Raw genomic sequence first — 25,023 nt, 5'->3', positions numbered from 1 at the left:
TTAGGTATTTTCAATGGTTTCTGAATTATCTGCAGGAAGCTCTGACTTGTATAGAGTTTGACATATGTATCCACCACTAAATCCAAATCGTGTTTTATATCAAAATTTATGTTAAGCAAAGCCAAGTTATTTGAACTTTGGTCTGTCAAAGTGTTCCTCAGGTATGTTCTGAAACGTTTTCACCCATTTTCATAGCATTCATTCTCAACCTTCATCACAGGAAGAATGCATAGGACCTTCAGCAATGCAAAAACATTAGGAAAAAACTTGATGTCTGGCAGATGAAGGGCTTCATAAATAGTGGATGGAAGTTCTATATCTTTCCCTCCGTGTTTCCACTTGATTCTCCAACAGTGCAGCTCAGCAGAGAGCGTGTCAGGATTAGGTAAATCACTTCTGTACATGTCAGCATCATGCTCCTCTGATGTATTGAATCTGAGCTGTCCCATGACAGAGGGTACAAGAGATAAGCCTTTAAGAGCTTTGAGGTGCTGTTCTGAGAATATTTCTTTCAGTTTCTGAATAATGTGTTCCACTGTTGGAACACTTAGAGTTTCTTTATAGTAACTCTCAGAGGTTAGCTGAGATTCCAGGTTACTGTGCTGAGCTCTGCGAAATTTCCCTGGGAGTTTCTTCTGAATATCAAGTTTGGGTGCCAAATTTGTGGCTTCCTCAAACCAAAACTCATGATAAACTTCGATATTTTCCATCACTTCATTTTGTGAATGCAGCACTACAGTCAGACTACTGGTTGCAAAGAAGACATCAGAGGTTCGCCCCTGAAGATTTTTCCCAAAGGCTCTTGTAAAAGATAGAACATTTTTAAGAACAACAATGGTAACGATGAAATCACAATCCGTTACCACACTACAGAGTACAAATGCTCGGCCAGCTATACAGTTACTCCATCTAACATTTGTGTCACTGTTTATACCATCTAAACACAAAACAAGTGCTTGTAGGAGGTCCACTAAGATTTCAAAAGCATCATCCCTGCCTGTCCACTGAGAATGGCAAATTTCCTTCAGTTCTTTGTCCCTGTCTGCATTGTTCTGAAAGAGGACAGAAATTACATTGTCAAGCTCTAAAACCAATTGTGGTGATCGATGGAAAAAAGAACAAACTTCCTCAATTGTTCCTAATGCGACAGATACTCCCGTAACAGGCCCTGATTTTGCCAACCACATATTTAAGGTACGGGAAGAGCAGAGTGTGTAGATAGCTTGGGGATATTTCTCTAAAAGTCTAGAAGCAACAACTTTCATTTTGGAAGCAAATCCACTGGACACAATGTAAGCCAAGTACTCCATGTTTAATCCCCGCTTCTCAGTTACCGTAGTGTGAAATTTCACAGCCAAAATTTCTGCATCAGCTTCACAAGGCAGGAAGCCCACAGATTCCTCTCTCAGGTCGCAAGCTTCGTCAACAAACCTCTCCAACACAGGCAGGTGCTCTTCCCCTGCTATGTCCACCACATCGGCAGGGACGATGGAAAAGAAGTGAGAGCCTCTCACTTCCCCGAGGGTTTCTTCCCGAATGCAGCTCTCACGGATCTCTAGCATCTGTTTCTGCTGTGTTTTCGAACAGAACAATGTGTTCGCTGCCGTTGTCTCGAAGCGCTTTCTCAGAACCTCTTCACCAGAATGGATCCGGCACTCCAGCAGTGCTTAAAAGTTATCAGGAGTAAAGAGACCTTCTGGGATTTCATCAGCTTCATGACCATCCAGAGGTATGTTCTGTTTTCCCATAAGGATCAAAATTTCAAATAAAGATTTTAAGTATTCTTTGTTTTCCTTCTCTTCAAGGGTTAAAGGAAAAATGTCTTCATCCTGCTCTTCACCCCCCTTCTTCTGCACTGGGGTTCTGAACACTGCTGTTGTTTATTTCCTTATGGTTTGGTTCCTGTTCAGAAGTGTCATCAGTTTTTTTTTCTGTTTCAGTGTCCTGATTGCATCCTCACTCGACGCTTTTATTCGTTTTCTGTGTCTACTGGGTGGATTATTCAAATGGCTGGTAAGATCAAATATTGTTGGTATTGCATTATCTAGAAGAACTGTCCTGTAAGGACTAGTTCTACGGATCAAAGAAGTCTCAAAGTGTATGGCACACAATCGATAATGTGTATTTAGTTGATCAGGTGTGTTATCTTCTAAGTCTGCTCTCCTGCAATTCTCCACTTCTGGCGTCTGGCTGGATCACGCGGGAACCTGAAAAAGGCCAGGTCCGACTGCGGGCTCTTCCGCGAGCTGCTGGGGATCCGCGCAGAGGTTCAGCATCGTCGTCTGCCCGCCGGCCGGCACAGCCCTCTCGTCCCAGCCTACTCAGGGCCGCCCGCCAGCCCGATGGGCCGGGGAGGGGAGCCGGGCCCGCCGGTGGCTCGTGAGGGCCGGCGCGCCGGGGGGAGGGGCAGGCCGAAATCATTTTAATATTTGATTATTGAGTAAGCCTGTCAAGGTTTGCTGTGACTCAAGACTATTATTTATCATATCACTTATTCAACGATCCACCAATCATCCAACAAAAAAACTCCAGAGGTTTTAACATTAAAAACAGATTATCTCGGGCTTCCCTGGTGGCGCAGTGGTTGAGAATCCGCCTCCCGATGCAGGGGATGCGGGTTCGTGCCCCGGTCCGGGAAGATCCCACGTGCCGCGGAGCGGCTGGGCCCGTGAGCCGTGGCCGCTGCGCCTGCGCGTCCGGAGCCTGTGCTCCGCAACGGGAGAGGCCACAGCAGTGAGAGGCCCGCATACCGAAAAAAAAAAAAAAAAAAAAAAACAGATTATCTCTAAAATTCAGTTTAAATTCTATCTAACATTTTTGTCTAAAAGGGAACTTATTGTGTGAATATTTATGGATGATTTCCATTGCGGTTCAATTTCCAAGGAGGATTTGCTGCTTTTCCCACTCTGATATCCTTTGTGCTTTAGAGAAGAAAGAGCAGAATCGCCCAGTTTGATACATTGCAGCTTCCCCCATTTGTTTATACCAGACATTTTTCCAACAGCACTCTCTAAATTTATGATATCATTTGTCTACTGTCTTCCCATGGCATCTGAATTGCAGTTATGCTTTTTGTAAAATCAGATTTTGTGTGTGTTGTGTGTGTGCGTGAGAGAGAGAGAGAGACAGGGAGGGAGAAAGAGAGTGAAGGAGGGAGGGAAATTGGAGGAGAGAGAGAAAAGACAAGAGAGAGGAGAGGAAAAGTCTTCTATTATAGCAGAAAAAACTATTTTATTATATAATTTTTCTTGTTTTGGGTAGAAACTGATTTGTAAAAAAAGTTCATATTTTTATATACATGTTCATCCATCTTTTTTCTGGGTGTATAAATGGACTATTATGCTTTGAGGTTAAACCAAACATTTAACTCAGTTTTCATATGTTTCTGTGTCAGGCCGTGGGCAAAAGAAGTCTGCCGCAAAAATTTTGTGGTGCTTAGTAACTATAAATTTGATACAGCCAGAAGTGATGTAGTATGGTAGGTCAGAAACCCCATTCATCTTAAGGCCCCAACTGCTTCAACAGAAGTCAGCACTTCTCACACTTTCTACTCATCCCACAAGCCTCCACAGACTTCTTGTAACCTACAATGATCTCCATCAAAATAGAAAAATAGAGAGAAGATGTTTTAAAAACTATTTCTTTTAGAGGAATAGAGCACTCACTGTCACAACTAAACAGTGTCTGGAGGACTGTTGTTCATTGTGCTTTTTGGTATATAACCTTTAAACATTGTGAATTATTGTACGCCTATAATTTATATAATATTATATATCACATATACACATATGTATATATGTACACACACACACACACACACACACACACTATAGAGGGAGCTGCATAACATAAAAAAGACATAATGAGATTACTGAAACAGTGCTGGGGTTCTCATTAGCCGAATGACTTAGCCCACCTCATTCACATTCCAAAGATTTCTGCTGCCTCCACCAGGTAATGGATCTAAACTTTACATCTTTCCTTCTCACTACTAGAAAAAATCCTTTCCAGCATATTTCGAAGACCAGACTCCTAGTGTGAGAAGTAATAATGAAAACTTAAGAGGTTATCTAAAGTCATTTGTGACCAGGTTTACAGTTTCTCTATTCTCTACATTTCAGTTGTTATTAAATGGTGACTGTATTTGTACAATATAGCCATTATTTATTTTAATAAACATCAAATATTCTTTCTAAAATATATTTCTAAAAGGTAAGTAGAACAAATAATTTAGTAGATTGTCTCACAAAGTTTAATCTGCCTTCTGTAACAAATAGATATTTTCATGGGTCTCAGGAAAGACACAAGGACACCTAATAGGTATTATACATTTTTGTTTCCAAATAAATATTTTATTTAAAATATCAGGGCTTCCCTGGTGGTGCAGTGGTTAAGAATCCGCCTGCCAATGCGGGGACACAGGTTCAAGCCCTGGTTCAGGAAGATCCCACATGCTGCAGAGCAACTAATCCCGTGAGCCACAACTACTGAGCCCCTGTGCCACAACTACTGAAGCCCACATGCCTACAGCCTGTGCTCCGCAAGAAGAGAAGCCACCGAGAAGCCTGCGCACCACAATGAAAGAGTAGCCCCCGCTCGCCGCAACTAGAGAAAGCCCGTGCACAGCAACAAAGACCCAACGCAGCCAAAAATAAATAAATAAATAAATTTAAAAAATATATATCAGAGAGAGAGAGAGAAGAATCACAAATTATAAGTGTAAACCCATGTAATCAATACTCAGATCAAGAAATAGAGCACTGGGCTTCCCTGGTGGCGCAGTGGTTGAGAATCCGCCTGCCGATGCAGGAGACACGGGTTCGTGCCCTGGTCCGGGAAGATCCCACATGCCGCGGAGCAACTAAGCCCGTGAGCCATGGCCGCTGAGCCTGCGCGTCTGGAGCCTGTGCTCCGCAATGGGAGAGGCCACAACAGTGAGAGGCCCGCATACCGCAAAAAAAAAAAAAAAAAAGAAATAGAGCACTAATCAAGTGTCCCAGAAGTTCCACTTTTCTCCTTCTTAGTGATTATTGCCACCAAGTTAACTATTATCCTTATTTCTATTACCACCAATTTATTTTTACAAATTTTTGACCTTTCTATAAATGGAATCATACAGTATATACCTTTCTGTGCCTGGCTTCTTTAGTCTATCACCTTGTTTATGAGATTGATTCATATTCTTTTATGTAGAAATAGTTTATTTTTCATTGCAGCATAGTATTCCATTGTATGAATATATCACCATTTATTCATCCATTCAACTATCGATGCTATCAATCAATCAATAATCTATTCTTACCATCCTGGATAGGATTTGAAGTGCAATGTCAAATACAAATGCTAATAGTGGGCAATCTTTTCTCATCCATTCCCAAAGTTAGGGGTAAGTTTTCAATATTTCACACTTAAGTATCATTTTTGTGATAGTTTTTTTAAAATAAATATTCTTTGTCAGTTTAAGGTAATTCCCTTTTTTTATTGGTTTGCATTTTTCAGTAAATATTTTTTTGTTACAGAAAATCCTTTTATTCCCAGTTTGCCTAGAGGGTTATTTTTTTCCTGCTGTGGTCTTACATTTTATCAAAATTTCTTTACATCTATTGAGACCCATAGTAATGTTCCCTGTTCATTCTTGATATATGTTATTTGTGATTTCTGTGCTTTTCATTGTTTAGTCTGACTAGGAGACCAATATCAATTTATTGGTCTTTCCAAGTAATCAACTTTTTGACTTGTTGATTTTTCTCTTGCATGTATGTTTCTTATTTATCTTTGTCCTTTTATTGTTTATTATTTTTATTACTACTTATTTTTACTCTTATCTTTATTTTTTCTTCTTTACTCTTTCTTGAGTTTAATTTGGTATCTTTCCTTATTTCTTTTTTTTTTTTTTTTGGTTGTTGAAAGACTATTAATATTGATAAACTGGCAAGACTGATAAAGACAAAGAAAAAAGAAGACAGAAATTACTAACATTAGGAAGGATAAAGGAACATCAATACAAGATCTATAGGTATTGAAAGGTGATAAGAAAAAACAATGAACAAGTTTACACCAAAAAATTTAACAACTTAGATGAAATGGAAAACTTCCTTGAAAAAAAACCCCACAATTTACATAAAATTAAATAGAAAAAATGAATAGTCTCATCTCTTTTTTTTTTCTATCTCATCAATATCTTTATTTTTTTCCATTTCTTTCTTTACTTTTATTCTTTTTTTTTTTTAACATCTTTATTGGAGTATAATTGTTTTACAATAGTGTGTTAGTTTTTCCTTTACAACAAACTGAATCAGTTATACATATACATATGTTCCCATATCTCTTCCCTCTTGCATCACCCTCTCTCCCACCCTCCCTATCCCACCCCTCTAGGTGGTCACAAAGCACAGAGGTGATCTCCCTGTGCTATGCAGCAGCTTCCCACTAGCTATCTAATTTACATTTGATAGTGTGTATATGTCCCTGCCACTCTTTCCTTATTTCTTGAGATGAATACCTAAACAATTGATATTCAGGCTTTTTGCTTTCCTAAGATATGAATTTAAGTTATAGATTTCCCTCTAAGCACAGTGATAGCTAAATTACATGTCTCAAAATATTATATTTCAGTTATTATTCAGTTCAAGTATTTTACTATACATTATAATCTCATCTTCAACTCATTAGTTATGTAGAAGCATGTTGCTTAATTTCTAGATGTTTGAGGATTTTTAAAAATCTTTTAGTTATTGATTTCTACCTTTATTCCACTATGATCAAATAATACATTTAAATTATTGGAGTCCTTTTAAATTTGTTGAGTTTGGCTTTTGGGCCACAAATACGGTCTATTTTTATAAATGTTCCATATATACTAGCCAAAACTGTGTATGCTGTCATTTTTTGGTGCATTTTAACAAAACAATGTCTCTACTTTGTTAATGATGCTGTTCAGATTATCTATAGCCTTACTAATTTTCTGGATGTTTGTTTTATCAATTATCCAAAAGATGTGATAAATTCTGCCTCTCTGATTGTGGATTTGTATATTCCTCATTTTAAACCTGTCAGTTATGCTTTACGTATTGTGAAGCTGTATTAGTAAGTCCATAAAAAAGAATTTTTGTATCTTTCTAGTGGATGGACCCTTTTATTGTTATTAAAGATTTCTTTCATTTCTAGGAATGTTTCTTGCCTTAAAGTAGATCTTATGTGACATTAGTATAGCAAAATCAGTTTTCTCTTGGTATGTGTTTGTATAGTATATCTTTGAGTCTTTTTATATATAAGATATGTTTCTTTCTCATAAGAAGCATATAGTTAGGTTTTCTTTAAAATATTTTTATCATTTGACAATCTTTATCTTTTAACTAGAATATTCAGACCATTTATATTTTAATTTAGTTGCTGATACATTTGGGTTTATATCAACTATATCATTAATAGTTTTATTTGTCTCACTTGTTTTAAGTTCCTTTGGTCCAACCTTTGCCAAGGTGCCAGGCCTTTTTGCCCTGTGTCAGTCAGTCATTGCCTTTGACTTCCTCTTGGGGTCAGGAGCATAACCTCCAGGGGAAGCTGATTCCCTTTTGGTTAAGGACAATTCTTCAGATAAGGGAAACTGTGAGCCATTAGCAGCAAACACTCAGAACAGCTGGAGTGCAGGTACACTGGCCAGCTAGAGGGGATCTGGGCAGGGCACCATCAGTATTGGTTACTCTACTAATTTTACTTAATATTCCACTTTTTTCCATTTTCACACCTGAGGGCTATATATTCTTCTACTTTTAGTACTTTTAGTGATTCCTGTAAGGATTGCAAGATAGTTCCTTGACTTATTCAGGTCTAATATTGTTTTGTCCAACATAGTAGCCACTACATGTGGCTACTGAGCACTTATAGTGTGGTTAGTTTGAGTTGAGATTTGCTGTAAGTATACAATACTGAATATTGAAGATTTAGTACAAAAGAGAATGTAAAATATCTCATTAATATTTTAAAACTTGATTATATGTTGAAATTTTCATAATTTTGGTTAGATAAAATACATTAAAATTGATGTTACCAATTTCATTTTACTTTTTCGAATGTGACTACTAGAAAATTTTAAATTATGTAAGTGGCTTGCATTATATTTCAATGGGACTACTCTGTTTGATATAAATTGGTGCTTTTCCTACTTCCCAAGCAATACTACAACGTTAAAATCCTTTTTACTCATTATCACATTTGTTATTGTTGCACACATTTTTAATTTTATATATATTCTAACCCTTATACATGTCATTGCTATTTTTTTTTAAAGATATGGAGGAACTTTATTTTTTAATTAATTAATTAATTATTTTTTAAGGCTGTGTCACACAGCTTGTGGGATCTTAGTTCCCCAACCAGCTTGGCAGTGAAAGCATGGAGTCCTAACCACTGGACTGCAAGGGAGTTCCCTCATTGCTATTTTTTATATGGTCAATATTTATTTATATTTGCCCTCATTTTTATTTATCTTTCCATTGGTCTCCATTCCTTCTGCATTTCCTTATTCCTTCTAGGATGATTTTTCTTCTGCCTGAAGAATTCTCTTTAGTATTTACTTTATTTGGGTTTTGTTGTTGACAAACTCAGTTTTTGTTTGTTTGGGAATAGTTTTTCTCTCTCTCTCTTAAATCAGATATCGAAAAACTCATATCTTTTATTTGTTTTTACCTCCATGCATTTGGGAGAAGAAGAAAGTGTCAATTAACCTCTTGTGGCCTAACAAGCTCACGAACTTTTATACATTTTAGAATACGGTGAGGTCAATTTAATACCATTACCTGGACAACAAGTTATGAAATAAACCAATCAGAATTACAAACCCTTTCGAGGTTAAAGGTTATTTTTTATAATATATAACCATTGCTGAAGTTCATCTATTGTAAAAAATTTCTTTATTAGAATTAAATTTAACATGGACATTATGATGCAAAATAATAACTGCTTTTCTATAGTTGCAGTGAGAGAGGATACATCTTTTTTTTTAGACCTTTCTGATATTTCTTCACAAACATTAGAAAGGTCTAAAGGTCTGCAGTTTCAACGCTAAGTGCTATCACTTTACTAATTAGCACTAAGATATCAAAGCTTACCTGAGGAAACACAAACTGACAATAAGAAAAGGGAAAACAACTATCATAACCAGGAGAAGATGGAGCATGTAATTAGATCAGAAATATGACTTAATCAGGGCCAGTGAAACATGAGGATAACCCTGCTGTCAGTAATCTGGGAAAAGTTTCTCTTCAGAGTATTCTTATCTCCTCTTGAAATTGTCATGTTTGCATATAGCATTTGTAACTGCCCTGGATATCTTGCTAAGCTGACACTGATGATTTCCTTGTGGAAAGATGCAAAATACCTGGGTCCTTGATAACACTGTTGAAGTGCTTAATCAACCAAGCATGAAGGCTGTCCTACTTATTAGGTAAACAAAAGGGGAATAAAAAGATGCCCTTGTTCTTTAAAGCTAACTTAAGGGACTTCTGTTACCAGCCCAAATATCCAATGAAATGACATTATAAAGGAAAAAGAAAAATCAAATAAACAAAAAGGAGTAAACCCAGTGAAACTATTGGCAAAGGAAATGAGACAACACTTGAATAAATCAGGCCCTACTCTTCCCTCAGCAAGGGTTCAGTGTGCACTGAGGTAATTTACAGTTAGTGCTGAAAGCCATACTGTTTTTGTGATTGCACTGGATTAACAACATCTTGCCTTGTGAACTAATATGTAAGTTTGGACTCTTACTGAGAATGTGTAATTTCTGGTTTGATTTGAACTAATGTGACGCTTTAATTTGCTTAAAAAGAATAGCTAACTTTTACTACCTGCAGCGCTTGAATGGTACTTTGTTTTCTGGGTTGAATCAGATTTTTTTTTTCAGTTTTTATTGCTTGTATAGGATTACAGATTTGTTTTCAAATTGATATTTTATGAATTTGTTTTCTTGTTAACGTTTGCCAAATCTCCTCCAGTAGCATATTGGCCCAAACAAATTTCAACCTTTAAAGACATAAGGTCAAAACTCCCAGAAAACACTAAATGAATTATAGTGTGGTATGAAATAAATAGTTAATGTAAACTAATTTTTGAGATTCTAAAAGTTGAGGATTTGGGGCTCCAGATCATAATGTATCAGCTACTGTCAGTGTTTCAGTTAGATGCATGTGTCAGAGACAGATAGATAAAGGGAACTCCTTTGAGCATATAAAACTATGTTCTAGGATTTTATAATTCACTTCTATGTGTCTCCATCATGATGGTGTTTTCTATTCTGATCCTGAATCTCCAGAAAAATGTCATTGGAGAATATTCAGAATGGGGTGCAAGGGTGCCCCTTCCTATGTCCTGTAGCCTTTGTGGCTAGTTCTCCCCATTGTCTCAGTTCCAGATATTTCCTGTCATAGCTGATACTTTCTCCTCATTTTTTTCCCCCTGTAGCAACAACCCTCTGTCCCTTGGGGGTTTATGATCTATTGAGAGAATCTTATGAAAATCATGAGATGCATATACAAAAATCTTGCTGTATAAATTCAGAGACACCCAGTTATAAGCCCCTATTACAAGACTATAGCCCAGTTTCTGATATGATGTACAAATTTATGTAAATTAGAACTTACTGTAAATTAAATAAATCATCTATGCATTTAGTAAATATTTAGCGAGGACCTACATATACTGCTCTTGGTGCTAGAAATACCATGATGAGGAAGATAAACTCCCTGCCTTCATAGGGCTTATATCCTAGTGAGAAGAGAGACAGATAACTATAAGCAGATAAAACAAAAGAATGTATAATATAAAATTAGGTAATTGTAATGAAGAAATAACAAAGTATGGTAAGAGGGTAAAGAGTGACAGCATGCTATGAAGAAAACTACATCAAAATAAAACAAATGCAAAATTTTGCATTTCTTTAATGATTTTTAAACTATTTTTTCTAAACCTTTGTTATAATTTCTTTATGTCAATAATATTGGGGGGCTTCCCTGGTAGCGCAGTGGTTGAGAGTCCGCCTGCCAATGCAGGGGACATGGGTTCGTGCCCCGGTCCGGGAAGATCCCACATGCCGCGGAGCGGCTGGGCCCGTGAGCCATGGCCACTGCGCCTGCACGTCCGGAGCCTGAGCTCTACAACGGGAGAGGCCACAACAGTGAGAGGCCTGCGTACCGCAAAAAAATTAAATAAATAAATAAATAAATAAATAAATTTTAAAAAATTAAAAAATAATATTGGGAATATAAGATGTAGGAATCATAAAATCTTTCATTAAAGTTCTATGGTTACTTAAATAAATTGATTTTTTAAAAAAGAAATGATGGGTAAAATTAATATGCTTTCTTTGGAAAATCAGAAGTAACCAAAAAAGAATTTTTGCTAGATTTTATTCAGTAAAATTTCATGGAAAATTCAGTAAGCTCTTGTTGAAAGTCTTCTTAGCTTACTGTACTTTTGGCTTCTGTAAAGTTAGAGATCATCTAAAAGCTGGAAGACGCTCAGTTTCCACAAATGAAACCAAATGGAAATGATGGTAGCAGCATATTATCCTCCCACAGACCTTCTGAGAAAGGCAATGAAGTTAGGTTTTATTTAATGCAGATGTACTGTCACTAATTTTCTGTCTGAAGACGTACTTGACAGTGGTCTTACATTCACATATACACAGACGTATAACATTAATATATTTAACCCAGCTGACCACAGAACACTTGTGTTGCCTTTAGAAGTGGCAGAAATACTGAGGAAATTCATAGTCAATCCTTCCATAGTAGAAAAAAATCTCCATTGCTCTTTTGGCCACAGAGGAAGGATTTGCAAGCACACTTGTCTGCAATTTCAGGCAGTGGAATGTGCCCTCTTATTATTGCACGGTCTGAAATGCGACAAAATATTTCACCTTTTCATGCCATGTCAGTTGGAAAAAAGGTTTTTTAATGGGAAAACCACCGCCTAAGTCATTGCCAAAAGTGATGCAAATGAATTCTAAAGGACTCTGCAGGGTGACTGGAACTTCTGGTTACTAAAGTAAATGGAGATAGACCTGACCTAGTTTTACTTTATCAATTAATCTAAGGGAGGGATTTTCTTTTTTTTTTTTCTTTTTTGTGGTATGTGGGCCTCACTGTTGTGGCCTCTCCTGTTGCGGAGCACAGGCTCCGGACGCGCAGGCGCAGCGGCCATGGCTCACGGGCCCAGCCGCTCCGCGGCACGTGGGATCCTCCCGGACCGGGGCACGAACCCGCGTCCCCTGCATCGTCAGGCGGACTCACAACCGCTGCGCCACCAGGGAAGCCCGGATTTTCTTTTTTATTCATGGCAAGGAGTATATGCTTTTAGAACCCATGGTGCATTTTTTAGGATGTCCTCAATGGTGGTCAACTTTTTCCCTTTGAAAGAAGACACTTTTTTTTTTTAAAGAGACAATAAAAAATCATTGGCAGCTAGCTGATTTTGAGAAAGAGGATGGATGATCAGGTTGGGCCACTTTTTTCTTTTATAAAAACCAGAAGAGATTGTAAAATAAAGAGGCTAATTCTCTAGTGTAGCTGGGGCTGCTGTTACCAGGAAAGAGCTCCTGTAGTATTTCAAACAATGTGAGCATTATTGGAAGAGTCCCTGAGGGAAATCTTTGAAAGATGACATTTAGTAGAGTGCAAACATTTCAGTATACATCATAATCACCCCTCAGGTAGAAAGGATAACGTGTAATAAAGTAAATTTATCATGGCACCATGGGGAAAAATGTGAGAATAGAGGCAATATTCCTGACCAGAGTGTTAAGAAAAGCATGCCTTAGATTTTGCCCTTGAAGAATGTGTAAGATATAGATGTACAGAAAAGGGTGTGTATTCCATCTCATGGATGGAAAAAGCAGCAGAGAAATGCAAGGGACATGTGTTAGATAGGGAGTAGGTCAATTTGACTGAAGTAATGTTTTCATGTAGAAAGGAAGCAGGCAATAAGTGTCATTAGGTATATTGTGTTAAATTTGGACTCGGGTGCCAGGCTCTCAAGGAGTTCTGATTGATATTATAGTCAATGGAGAGTCACTATAAATTTTTGAGTAGAATCACAGTGTAGAGAAAGTAGGATATTAAGAAGATCCATCTGGTAGTGGAATGGATTGGAGAGAGGAGGAGACTGGAGAGGAGGAGGCCAGGCGTGGGCTTTAATGGCAGAAGAGGTGTGATGTGATAAAAATCTCCTTGTGATGGCTATCATGTGCTGTTAAGCGGGAAAACATGATGAAAATACACATTTCTCACCCACAAAACGTCAGAACATTCAACTGAAGCATGTATATTAGAATAAAGCATCAGGAAATATAAATTCAGTAAATTTTCCTATAATTTATAGTGGGAATACCTTAATGTCGCTGTCAGGCAATCACAGCAGAGATTTTAAAAATCTTGGTATGCTACAAATATTCTTTGTAAAAAAAAACATTAAAAATTTCACATTGCACTTTATTATTTTTTATCAAATACTAAAGATGGTTTTTTAACTAGTACTTGTTAACAGTTGCAAGGCATCATGCTCAGAGGTGTGAAGGAGAAAAGGTGAAACATAAGTAGAAATTGCCTTTAGGGAACTGACTGTCTAGAAGGGGAGGTGACCTACACCAGCTAAGGAGAATGCATGGGCTAAGATGCTGAGTTCCAGCTAGAAAGAAAATGCTAAACAGGCGGGAGGGATCATATGCAGTTATTTAGCGAAGATTTGTTGGGGAAATGGCCCTTGAGCTTGGCCTGGGAAAATGTGTGAGACTAGACACGAAGGTCTGGAGAGAGGAAGAATATTGCTTTGCATTATTCTTTTTATTTACTGTTTGTTGAAAGATACAAAAATTCTGGGAATATTTTGGCAGGGGAAAAAAAAAACCCTTTTTTGGCTGTACAAATATGTCATTCTGTTTCATTACATTGGGAATATTGCTTTAAGATAAAAATTTTAGTATAGTTTGTACTGCTAAGAAAAGGAATTAAAGGTCTTTTAAAATATAAAAGATAAATGAAATAATATGTCTCCTAAAGTGGTAACAAAGCATAGAGGTTAAAATCATGAACTCTGGAGGCAAATGGCCAGGGTTCAAATCCTAGCTCTAACCCTTACCAGCTGTGTGACTTTGAGTAAATGATTGAACTTCTTATGTCTGTCTTAGTTTCCCTATCTATAAAAAGGGGGCTAGAGTAATGTTTACCTTTTAAAATACTTTGAGATTAAATTACACACACACACACACACACACACACACACACATACATATATATAAGGGGCTGGGATTTGATTATATAAGGGGCCGGAATTTTATTTTACCCTACTTAAAAGCTAATAAATTATACTGTTATTTTTTCACGTATGTTGGCAAAACATATCAAACTCCTGGGTCAGAGACAAAGGACTTCACTACTGATGGTCAGCAAGCAGTATGAGTATCAGGTTTGCATGTAGAGGATCAAGGTAGACGTTATGCACACAGTGGGTTTATGTTGTAGCCAGGGAACACTAAGCTTGGGAAATCCACCTGTTTTATAGCAGCTAGTAAGTGGGCCTGCTCTTGGTCCTAATGGGAGATATTATCTCATTCCTCAGTGTTACTTGCTGCAATTACAACCCTGAGAAATGGCTTGGGTAATGGGCCATTAAGGCCTTGCGTTATTGGCATACCTAGCAAGGCATATAGGGGCATGAGATACTCATGAAGGACCATCTCCCTCAACTGTGTAAACACAAGAACAGTGCTGTGCACATATTAAAGACTGTTGATAAAGAACAAGGACCTAATGTAAAGCACAGGGATATATATCTATATATATCTATATATACATAACTATGTCTGTATATATATATATATATGAATCATTTTTCTGTACACCTGAAACTAACACAACATTGTAAGTCAACTATACTTCAATTAAAAAAATAAATTAAAAAGGACTCAGTGAATATACCCTATTATCTTTACTGCAGAATAGTCTATGTGGTCTAAAATGTAGTTCTTTGAAAGCACAACTATTGTGAAATAAACTTTAACTTAAGGTTTGAGTATTGCAATATTTACTATATATTCAGGTAAAAAGAATTACAGAGACTCTACTCAGTGATCTGCAGTGACCTAAATGCGAAGGAAATATAAAAAACAGTGGATATATGTATATGTATAACTGACTCACTTTGCTGTACAGCAGAAACTAACACAACATTGTAAAGCAATCCAATAAAAAAGAAGAATGACAGAGAAATGTGTTTATATTAACAGATATTTCTCAGAGATATACTTGGAGAAATTTGAAATTTTCTTTTGGATCAGTAGCCCTTAACTGCTTTGGGTCCATTAGTCATTTTGACAGAAGTTTAAACACTCTGTCAATATTTTATTAATTAACCCAAAGTATAACAATTAGAATGTAAAAATGATCCTAATTAATGTTATGATAGCTTTCTCTGAGGGAGTCAGAGGCTGTTACCAACTTTTATGCACAACAAATTATGTCTGGGGCTTTTTCTTTTGATTATTATGTTGCTTAGGGCTTTAGATTTTTGGACCATTTCACAAATGTTTGTACATATGTAGATATGGAAAATCATCAGGGAAAAATTAAAACAAATTTTTTTTGACTACAATGGGACAAAGACATATTTCGAACAAATATTTGGAAAGAAAAAGAAAGTCAGGGATCACTTAGGAAAGATGAAAGACAGGAAAAAAATAGCAAGTATGTATATTATTGGTAAAGGAGTACTTTTGAAATGTTGAGTGTTTCAGCTATTAAATGCCAGAAAGGGATGATATTGGGAGATATTAAAAGAAAAGACAACTCAAAGTTAAAAACTGTAAGTAAAAAAGAATATTAAAATGCTTCTTAGGGGGACCTTGGTTTTTTTACAAAGAAAATTTGAAGTGGAAAAGAAAGGGAAAGTCTATTTGTACAAACTTTGATGAAAAAATTGATAATATTAACAACAAGGAGAAACTCTGGATAGATTTCATCTCAGAAAAAAAAAAAAAAAAAAAAAGATTGAGTTGAGGAGTAGGTTGAAGGAATTAATTTGGCAGACCAGAAGAGACTGTAAGTACTTCAGGCTACCTTTAACGGGGTCAACTACAGTTTGCCTCTAGTCTGCTCTCTGGTTTCAGTGCTTTCCTGCTGTTAAATTTAAGTGGCTTCTATGTGGTCTGTACCACACTACATTTTCAACTGACTCATCATTAACACTGTTTGGAAGCCTTGTACTAGAACTCAGAATCCTGAGAAACATGCCCAGATTGAGTTTGTCTTGCTGGCTGAGCTATAGGAGACAGTCCATGAGTGTAATGTCACAGACGTTGTTTTTTTTAAGGAACTCTGAGTTGGGTTTCTAAGGTTCCATCATGTAACTAAGTAAAAAACTCTATTTACTGTTTCCATGTACACTTGGGAGGTATTATATGCACCAAACTAGAGAACTGAATATGCAAATCACGGGGTTACATCCATGGTTCAGTGAGGTTTTACTCAGTACTTGTACTTTCTTCCAGTTTTCTTTTTAGTGCCATTCTGTTTGAATTAGCTGAGCCATGAGTGACAATGAGCTTGGTATAGTCAGTTTTTAAAAACAGTATCATGAATCAATAGACAAAACAAATGTTTTTATGAGAGTGGGCGTGCCATTGAATGCCCATTTACTAGGTGCCCGGTAGTCCCTCCGTGAGATGCTTCTTATTATGTTTGTTTACTTATCTTTGGATGCATTGGACAAGATGGGGCTACGTATTTAAAAAAATTTTATTTGCACTCTCAATAGTCTGAAGTATAAACAAAACGCAAAATGATGGACAAAAAGGTTTCTCATATAAGGAGGCCCAGACTAAATTAATTCAAAACAAAGAAATTATGGGGTCTGCGTGTGTGTGACTGTGTGTGTGTGTGGAGGGGCGCACGGTTTCTGTGCATGCCCTTATGCCTAACCACAATTGCCTAGGCATTTCTCATGCATTTGTATCCTCTCTCACATTAGCATCTTAGCATCTTCACAACTTTTAGGGTACCCTTGTGTTGTATTTGTCCCTCAGGCCACAGCTGTCTAGATCAGAATTGGACAATAGACCCAATTTATGCCAATCAGTTTTTCTCTCCCTTTCAAGAATTGAACTGGGTCACTAAGAAGCTCATAGTGAGATAACGTTAAGCATGTAAACTAAATGGACATATTAGAGTGAGGGCTGAATGTACTTCCATGACATGCAAGCCAGAGCATGTTGGAGAATTTGAAACCATGAGTAAGATTTGAAACCATGAAGATTAGGACTAAGAACATCCAAGGCACAAGGTCCAGCTTTGGCAAAGGCCATGGAACTCCTAAACAGTCATTATCAGAAAATATGATCACTTGGAGAATTTTATTGCATGCTATTTTATTGTAGGCTGGCACACAGAAACTCACAACTGATGGGAAATACTTTGGCATTCCACAGTCCCCCAAATTATCCACAATAGTGACTGTATCTATATGGAGGCACAAACTAAAATATTTTCGTGAAGAGTTCTTCCTGGAACCCATGAAGAGAACAATAGCAATAACAGAAAATTGTACCTGTGCAAATGAGTAGTGATTCTTTTTTGAGTGTGGATGAATTCTTTAGCACTTTAAAAAGATTTATTCACAAAAGAATGAAACTAGACCACTGTCTTACACCATACACACAAAATTAACTCCTAATGGGTTGAAGTGTTGAATGTAAGACCTAAAGCTATAAAACTCCTAGAAGAAACCATAGGTGGTAAACCACTTGACATCAGTCTCAGTGATGAAGTTTTGGATCTGACTCCAAAAGCAATGCTAACAAAAGCAAAAATAAACAAGTGGGACTATATCAAACTAAAAAGCTTCTGTACAGCAAAGAGAACTATCAACAAAATGAAAAGACAATCTACTGAATGGGAGAAAATATTTGCATATCATATATCTGTTAAGGGGTTAATATCCCAAATTAGTTCTTTATATAAAGAACTAATACAACTCATCAACAACAAAACAAACACCTGATGGAAAAATGGGCAGAGGATCTAAGAAGACATTTTTGCAAAGAAGACGTACAGATGGCCAAGAGGCACATGTAAATATGTTCAGCATGGCTAATTAATAGGGAAATGCATATTAAACCCACAATGAGCTATTATCTCATACCTGTTAGAAGGGCTGTGACCAAAAGACAAGAAATAACAAGCATTGGCAAGGATGTGGAGAAAAGGGGACACTTGCAAACTGTTGGTGGGAATGTAAATTGGTGCAGCCACTATGGAAAACAGTATGGAGATTCCTCAAAAAATTAAACACAGAACTACCATACGACCCAGCAATTCCACTTCTGGATATTTATCTGAAGAAAACTAAAACACTAATTTAAAAATATATATGCACTTCTATGTTCATTGCAGTATTATCTACAGTAACCAAGATAAGGAAAGAACCTAAGTGTCCATCAATGGATGAATGGGTAAATAAGATGTCACATATATCTACATATTATATATATATATATATATATATGAATGCTAATCAGCCATAAAAAAGAATGAAATCATGCCATTTGCAACAACATGGATGGAACTTGGGGGAATCACAATAAGTGGAATAAGACAGACAGAGAAAGACAAATACTGCATCATTTCACTAATATGTGGAATCTAGAAAACAAATCAAAACAAAATCAAAATCATAGGTATAGAGAACAGAATGGTAGTTGCCAGAGGGGAGGGGTGTTTGGGGGTGGGCAAAACAGGTGAAGGGGGTCAAGTGGTACAGCCTTCCAGTTATAAAATAAATAAGTCATGGGGATGTAAGGTACAGCGTGGTGACCACAGTCAGTAACATCATAGAGCATACCAAGAAAGTTGCCAAGAAAGTAAATCCTGAAAGTTAAATTTGTATGGTGACAGATGGGAACTAGACTTTTTGTGGTGATCATTTTGCTGTATATCCAAATACTGAATCATTATGTTGTACACCTGAAACCAATATAATGTTCTATGCCAATTATACTTCAATAAAATTTTTCTAGAAAGATTTATTCTTGACCTCTTCTTCTCACCCCCATCCTCCATATCTGCTCTGGGTTTGGAGTAAATTATATAGCAGTGCTGGAGTACTTAAGCTTAAACTCCTCCTGCAAGTGTTATATATTTTTATGAGCGAATTCTCATCTGGAGAGCTGGCCTTTGGGACTATGTCTGTGAACATGTTTTAGCCTTTAAGTACAACAGCGCTTGCAAAAGCCTAGACATCTCAGTCAAAAGGGAAAGCTCTCAGATGTTTGAACATGACTGATGACGCTAGTGCTGAAGGGTTCGCCTAATTATGTAACCCAAAAAATACAAGTTTGGGACGTTATTAACATCATACCTGCTAAGTGGGTGGATGATGGACTCAGCCGTATTCACCATCATAATTGCTTTGTCATTGATAAAACCTCAGTTTAACAAAAATTATTGAGAAACTCTTGTGTTCTAGGCATATTCTAGAGGCTAGAGATAGATAAATCAGACATAGGAAAGGCAATAGAAATCTGCTACTAATAAATACAATAAATGTTAACCATTCAAGAATGGAAGTGCAGGCAAACTACGGAGGTGGTGAAATTGTTATTCTGATGGGGATGGCGGGGGGTGGGGTGGGGGGATGGGGAGCAGCAGGTATGAGGTGGTACAACAGCATGCGGTGTGCCAGAAAGTAGTTCAGAGTTGTTACAGCAAAAAGTGCCTGTGTGTCTGGGATGGGAGGGGGGTTGAGGGCTGGAAAGGAAGGAGATGAGGCTGAGACCCAGCAAGGAGAGTGCTGGGAGGACCTGGCGTGATGGGCCAAGGGGCTCAGGCTTTGTTCTGCAGTCTGAGTGGTGGGAAATTACTGCGAGATTGAAGCAGAAGAGTGGGTGGTCACGCTAGAGGTTAGCAGTATCTCTGAGGCAGATTGGGTCCACTTGTCAAAATAGTAGAGACAAGAAGGTAGATTGGTTGGTGAGGACACTGGCCTTAAAATTAGGGGTGGAAGACTACAGCGCTTGTGCCCAGACTGACTCACCACCTCTTTTTAATGGACCCAGGAGATAAGAAAGGTTTTTACAAGTAAACATTTTCAATCGACTTGATGATAAGTAACACTAACCTTGAACCCCAATTAAGCAAAATTTATCTCCCTGAATTCTGTTTTTCTCATTAGTAGATCTACATTACATTTTTTTCTCAATAATTATTATATTTTTAATTTATTCAGTAAAAAATTGGAGAATTTTGTTTTCTCTTCTGTTATATAAGCACATAGATAATATCCTCAATTTTTCCTCTTGGCCCACAAAGCCTAGAATGTTTACTTTCTGGTTCTCTACAGAACGAGTTGACCAGCTCCTGGTCTAAGTGAGAAATAATGAGGATAGTATGAAAGGACAGGAGGAAACAGACCTCATAGTGAGGCACATCCCTGTATGAGGCCCTGTAAGAGGATGTTAATTTTCTGACTATGCATTGATTTGGAAAACACAGGGGTATCACAAGTGTTTTTGCCATGTAGACAAAACAATAAGTTGTCTAAATTGAGATCATTTTTAATCAGCTGTAGTATCACAAAGACTTAAGATCATTAATGTGCATTTTAAAAAGGGCTTTATATTGTCTTTATCAAGTTAAAGCAGGTAAATAGAACTCCTCTATACATATTGGCATTATTTTTTTACATACCATCATGGAGATAAGTGCATAATTTCTTATTTTTTTTTAAATGCTATTAAAAAAAATGCAAGATAGTGCTGATGCTTTAAAAAAAAAAATCCCAACAGGAGAAAAAGATACACAGTAAAAAGTGAATTTCCATTTCACTTTAGTCTGCTAGTTCCTCAGTTTGGCAGTCCTCTCCAGAGGCAATTTATTTTGCCAGTTTCTTATACTTCATACCCATACATATGTAACGTATATATGCATATAGAGACATTTTCTTTTATTCACACAGTAACACACTCTACATACTGTACTGTATCTTCCTTTTGCCGGTTAATATAACCTGGAGTGGATTTCATATCAATCCTTTCAGCTCTCCCTTATTAAGAGCTCCATAGTATTCTGACACATGGATGCTATAACAAATAACTGTGTACAAACATCTCTATGCATGTACTACAGGAAAAATTTCTAGAAGTAGAATTTCAGAGCAGGGGATATTTATAATTTAAACTGACAAATATTGTCAAATTGACTTTCAAAAGTTGAACTAATTTATACCATCTCAACTGTATATCATAGTGTATGTTTTCTTATCTCTGTCAAAATAGGGTAATAGCCAACTCTTAAATCTTTTCCAGACTTATAGATGAAAAAACAAGTCATTCCCTTATAATCTTTAAGTACATTTCTCATATGATCATGAAGTTGAACATCTTTTCATGTGTTTAAAGGTCATTTCCTTTTCTTTGAAAGGTCTGTTCATGTTCTTGGCTTATTCTTCTATTGGGATCATGTTCTGTTTTAAAATACAATTCTCGAAAGTACTTTGTCAGGGAAAGAAATCCTATTCAAGCCAAATTTTATAGATGGAAAAAAAAAACCCTTATTATTCAAAGATTTCAATTACTTTATCAGAAAACAAGAATTGCCCATCTTAGCTTACTTTTTTTTTTTTTTTTTTGCGGTATGCGGGCCTCTCACTGTTGTGGCCTCTCCCGTTGCGGAGCACAGGCTCCGGACGCGCAGGCTCAGCGGCCATGGCTCACGGGCTTAGTTGCTCCGCGGCATGTGGGATCTTCCCGGACCAGGGCACGAACCCGTGTCTCCTGCATCGGCAGGCGGATTCTCAACCGCTGCGCCACCAGGGAAGCCCTTAGCTTACTTTTATACCACATCCTGTGAGAGCCACACAAATCCATGTGATCTATAATCAATATTTTTGTGACCATATCTCCCTATTGAATAATCAGTTATTGATTATTCAATAATCAATAATTTATTGATTATTCAATTTAGGCTTGAATAATCTAAATGAACAAGTCTAAATGAACAAGTTCAGGGGAGCAGATCCAGGGTAAAGAAAAAATAAAGTAAAATCCTTTTAATGTAACAGAGCCAATCCCAAGAGGACTGGAATAGTAATCAGAAGAGAAGAAAAGACTAGCAATTTTAATTCATGCAGAATAGCTGAAAATCATGCAAAAAATACATTTGAAAGAAGAATGGAATTTGGAATTAAAATACACACACACTTTTATTTGAGTAAATTTTAAAGTCAGCTCTCATATTGCCTAGGAAAAAGATGCTTACCAAATAAAAAGCTGTTGCTTTGGCTCAAAAAAACCTGTCTGAAATGAGACAGAGGCTTAATGATCAGACTGCTTTTCTTGGAACCTGTATTCTCGGTATAAAATTTCATGAGGTTTAACACATAGGCTAAAATCCGAATTAAAGTTCCTCAGAGGTGTGAGTTTGAGCTCAGCACCCTCGTGCTTCTTTCTGTCAATAAGTTGTTGAAAATTACAGACATCTATACGTGTACCCCCATAGACACAAAACCAGTAACGGACACCCAGGAACACGAGGACGTTGAACAAAAAGATCTCTAGAGTCTGTGCTTACAATGAGGAGGACCCTTGAGGAAAGCTCAGTCCAAGCTCTGCCATGTGTCCCCTCAGGGCAGTTAGACACCGTCTTCAGAAACTTTCTTCCTACAGAAAAAGGCAGCTAAGTACACTCTCAGGTATCTATCTTTTTTTTTTTTTTTTTTTTTTTTTTTTTTTTTTTTTTTTTGTGGTACGCGGGCCTCTCACTGTTGTGGCCTCTCCCGTTGCGGAGCACAGGCTCCGGACGCGCAGGCTCAGCGGCCACGGCTCACGGGCTTAGTTGCTCCGCGGCATGTGGGATCTTCCCGGACCAGGGCACGAACCCGTGTCTCCTGCATCGGCAGGCGGATTCTCAACCACTGCGCCACCAGGGAAGCCCAATTTATTTATTTATTTTTTTAAGGGTGGGGTTGCTGACAAGATTAGGGTGTGTGCAGGGTCTCAGGTGGTCAAGTCTCCTAATCTTTTTTTTTTAGATGTTGGGGGTAGGAGTTTATTAATTAATTTATTTATTTTTGCTGTGCTGGGTCTTCGTTTCTGTGCGGGTTGTGGCAAGCGGGGGGCCACCCTTCATCGCGGTGCGCGGGCCTCTCACTATTGCGGCCTCTCTTGTTGCGGTGCACAGGCTCCGGACACGCAGGTTCAGTAGCCGTGGCTCACGGGCCCAGTTGCTCCGCGGCATGTGGGATCCTCCCAGACCAGGGCTCGAACCCGTGTCCGCTGCATCGGCAGGCAGATTCTCAACCACTGCACCACCAGGGAAGCCCGAAGTATCTTTCTTGAGGGATCGTGGATGTCAAACACATGTTATCACTCAAGGAGCATTGCTATAAATCAAGTTAAAGCCTTGGCAAGAATTTCCTATTTTTATCAATGGTATTTAACGAGCAACCCTTAAGAATGAAAACAAAACTAGAGGCAGCCTAGGGGCATATTTATTGCGACTTTGTTTCTCTGAGACTTTCTCTGCGAAGGCTTTGTTGTGGACACCTTCTGATGTTTTCAGTTAAGAATAGGACTGGGTATTCTGATGTTTTCCCCATAATAGAACATTTGATATCATTAACTGCATGTGGAGAATTTATTGGCTAATCCCTTTATGCATTTTAAAATAAAAAACATATATCTGTTCAGACTCCTTTAATGGTTAATACTTGATGCTCATGTAAAATTTGGCTTCAACCCACTATTTGATTTCCTGTGCTTAATCATTATACGCTGAGTCTAAGAAGCTAAACTTTCCCTTGGCAAATGGCTGTTCCAAATGGCCCAGTGCTACATGTGTGGCCTTTGGAACATTTCTGGATCAGCTGTAGACAGCAATGGACTTCTATCAAATTTAAATTCTATTTAAATTTCCAAATAAGAGATTGATTTTAGTTGACTTATCCCATGTATGCTGTTGGCTTATCGCATTTACACACCAGTTCATTTGATGATCTCCTGTCTCCTTTTTCCATTCTCACCACCTACTTCATCCTTCATCATTCTCTGATCCGCTGCTCTCGAGCAAGTTAGTCCCCTGCTACCCTCCTGCATATCTCTTATCCTCCTCACACACCATTTTCCCCCATCTTTGCTCTTTTAAGTGACCAGGAACTTCTGAATATTCTTGGGACAGCATCCTGAGATGACTGAAGGGAGTGGCATGATAATTACCCTTTTAAGAAGACATTATGTTAAAGTTGTTTATATTGTTTGAACTTTTGCTTTTGATATTTTCTGGAGTACTTTTTTATTGAATGAAAAATCCTTTAAGTTCTATACTGCTTTACAATTTTCAGAATTTTACACACATGGTTTCATTTAATCCCATAGTACGGATTTTTCTGGAGTAATTTAAACTATTCTTAAATGTTCAATTAAAGTGGTCAAAAGAGAAAATCTTGTATCAAAGCAAAAATCACCTGTCTTGCTATCCCCATTCCATTTTCCTCCCTGCAATTATTTCGTATCTGTTAAAATCTGATCTGTCACTCTTCTGCTTTAAACCTTCCTTTCTGTGGTTCCCACTGCTTTTAGGGAAAGGCTCAAATGCCTCAACGGGGCTTCCAAGGTTCCCTATTATCTGGCGTTTCTCTTTACCACTTCCTCATTCTCCTCACCAGCCCCGTAGAGAAGTGAAGGAGTCATGGTTAAGAGCATGGACTCTGGAGATAGAACACTTGGCTGTGTTACCTGGTTCTTCTCGTTCCATCTCCGTGACCTTGAGCAAGTTACTTAAATTCTCTGTGCCTCAACATTTGCACTTTGAGATAATAACTGGACCTACTTCATGAGGTTGTTGTGAGGATTAAATGAGGTAACATGTGAAAGGAACTTAAAACAAGGTCTGACATACAGTAAGTACTAAGTAAATATTTGCTATTGTAATTTTTATTTCAATTATTTTAAGATGCTATACCCTCTGCTTCCAGATCTCTGTA

The 25,023-nt window shown here is 37.5% G+C and overlaps 1 pseudogene; it reads right to left on the bottom strand.

Annotated features, from left to right (window-relative positions):
* Positions 1-24,794, bottom strand: LOC131757586 (52 kDa repressor of the inhibitor of the protein kinase pseudogene; annotated as a pseudogene).
* Positions 24,795-25,023: the final 229 nt, after the last annotated feature.

This window comes from Kogia breviceps, chromosome 5, assembly GCF_026419965.1.
Source record: "Kogia breviceps isolate mKogBre1 chromosome 5, mKogBre1 haplotype 1, whole genome shotgun sequence".
Lineage (NCBI taxonomy): Eukaryota > Metazoa > Chordata > Mammalia > Artiodactyla > Physeteridae > Kogia > Kogia breviceps.
Note: the sequence above shows the minus strand (reverse complement) of the source record. Positions and strands in the feature narration are given on the sequence as shown.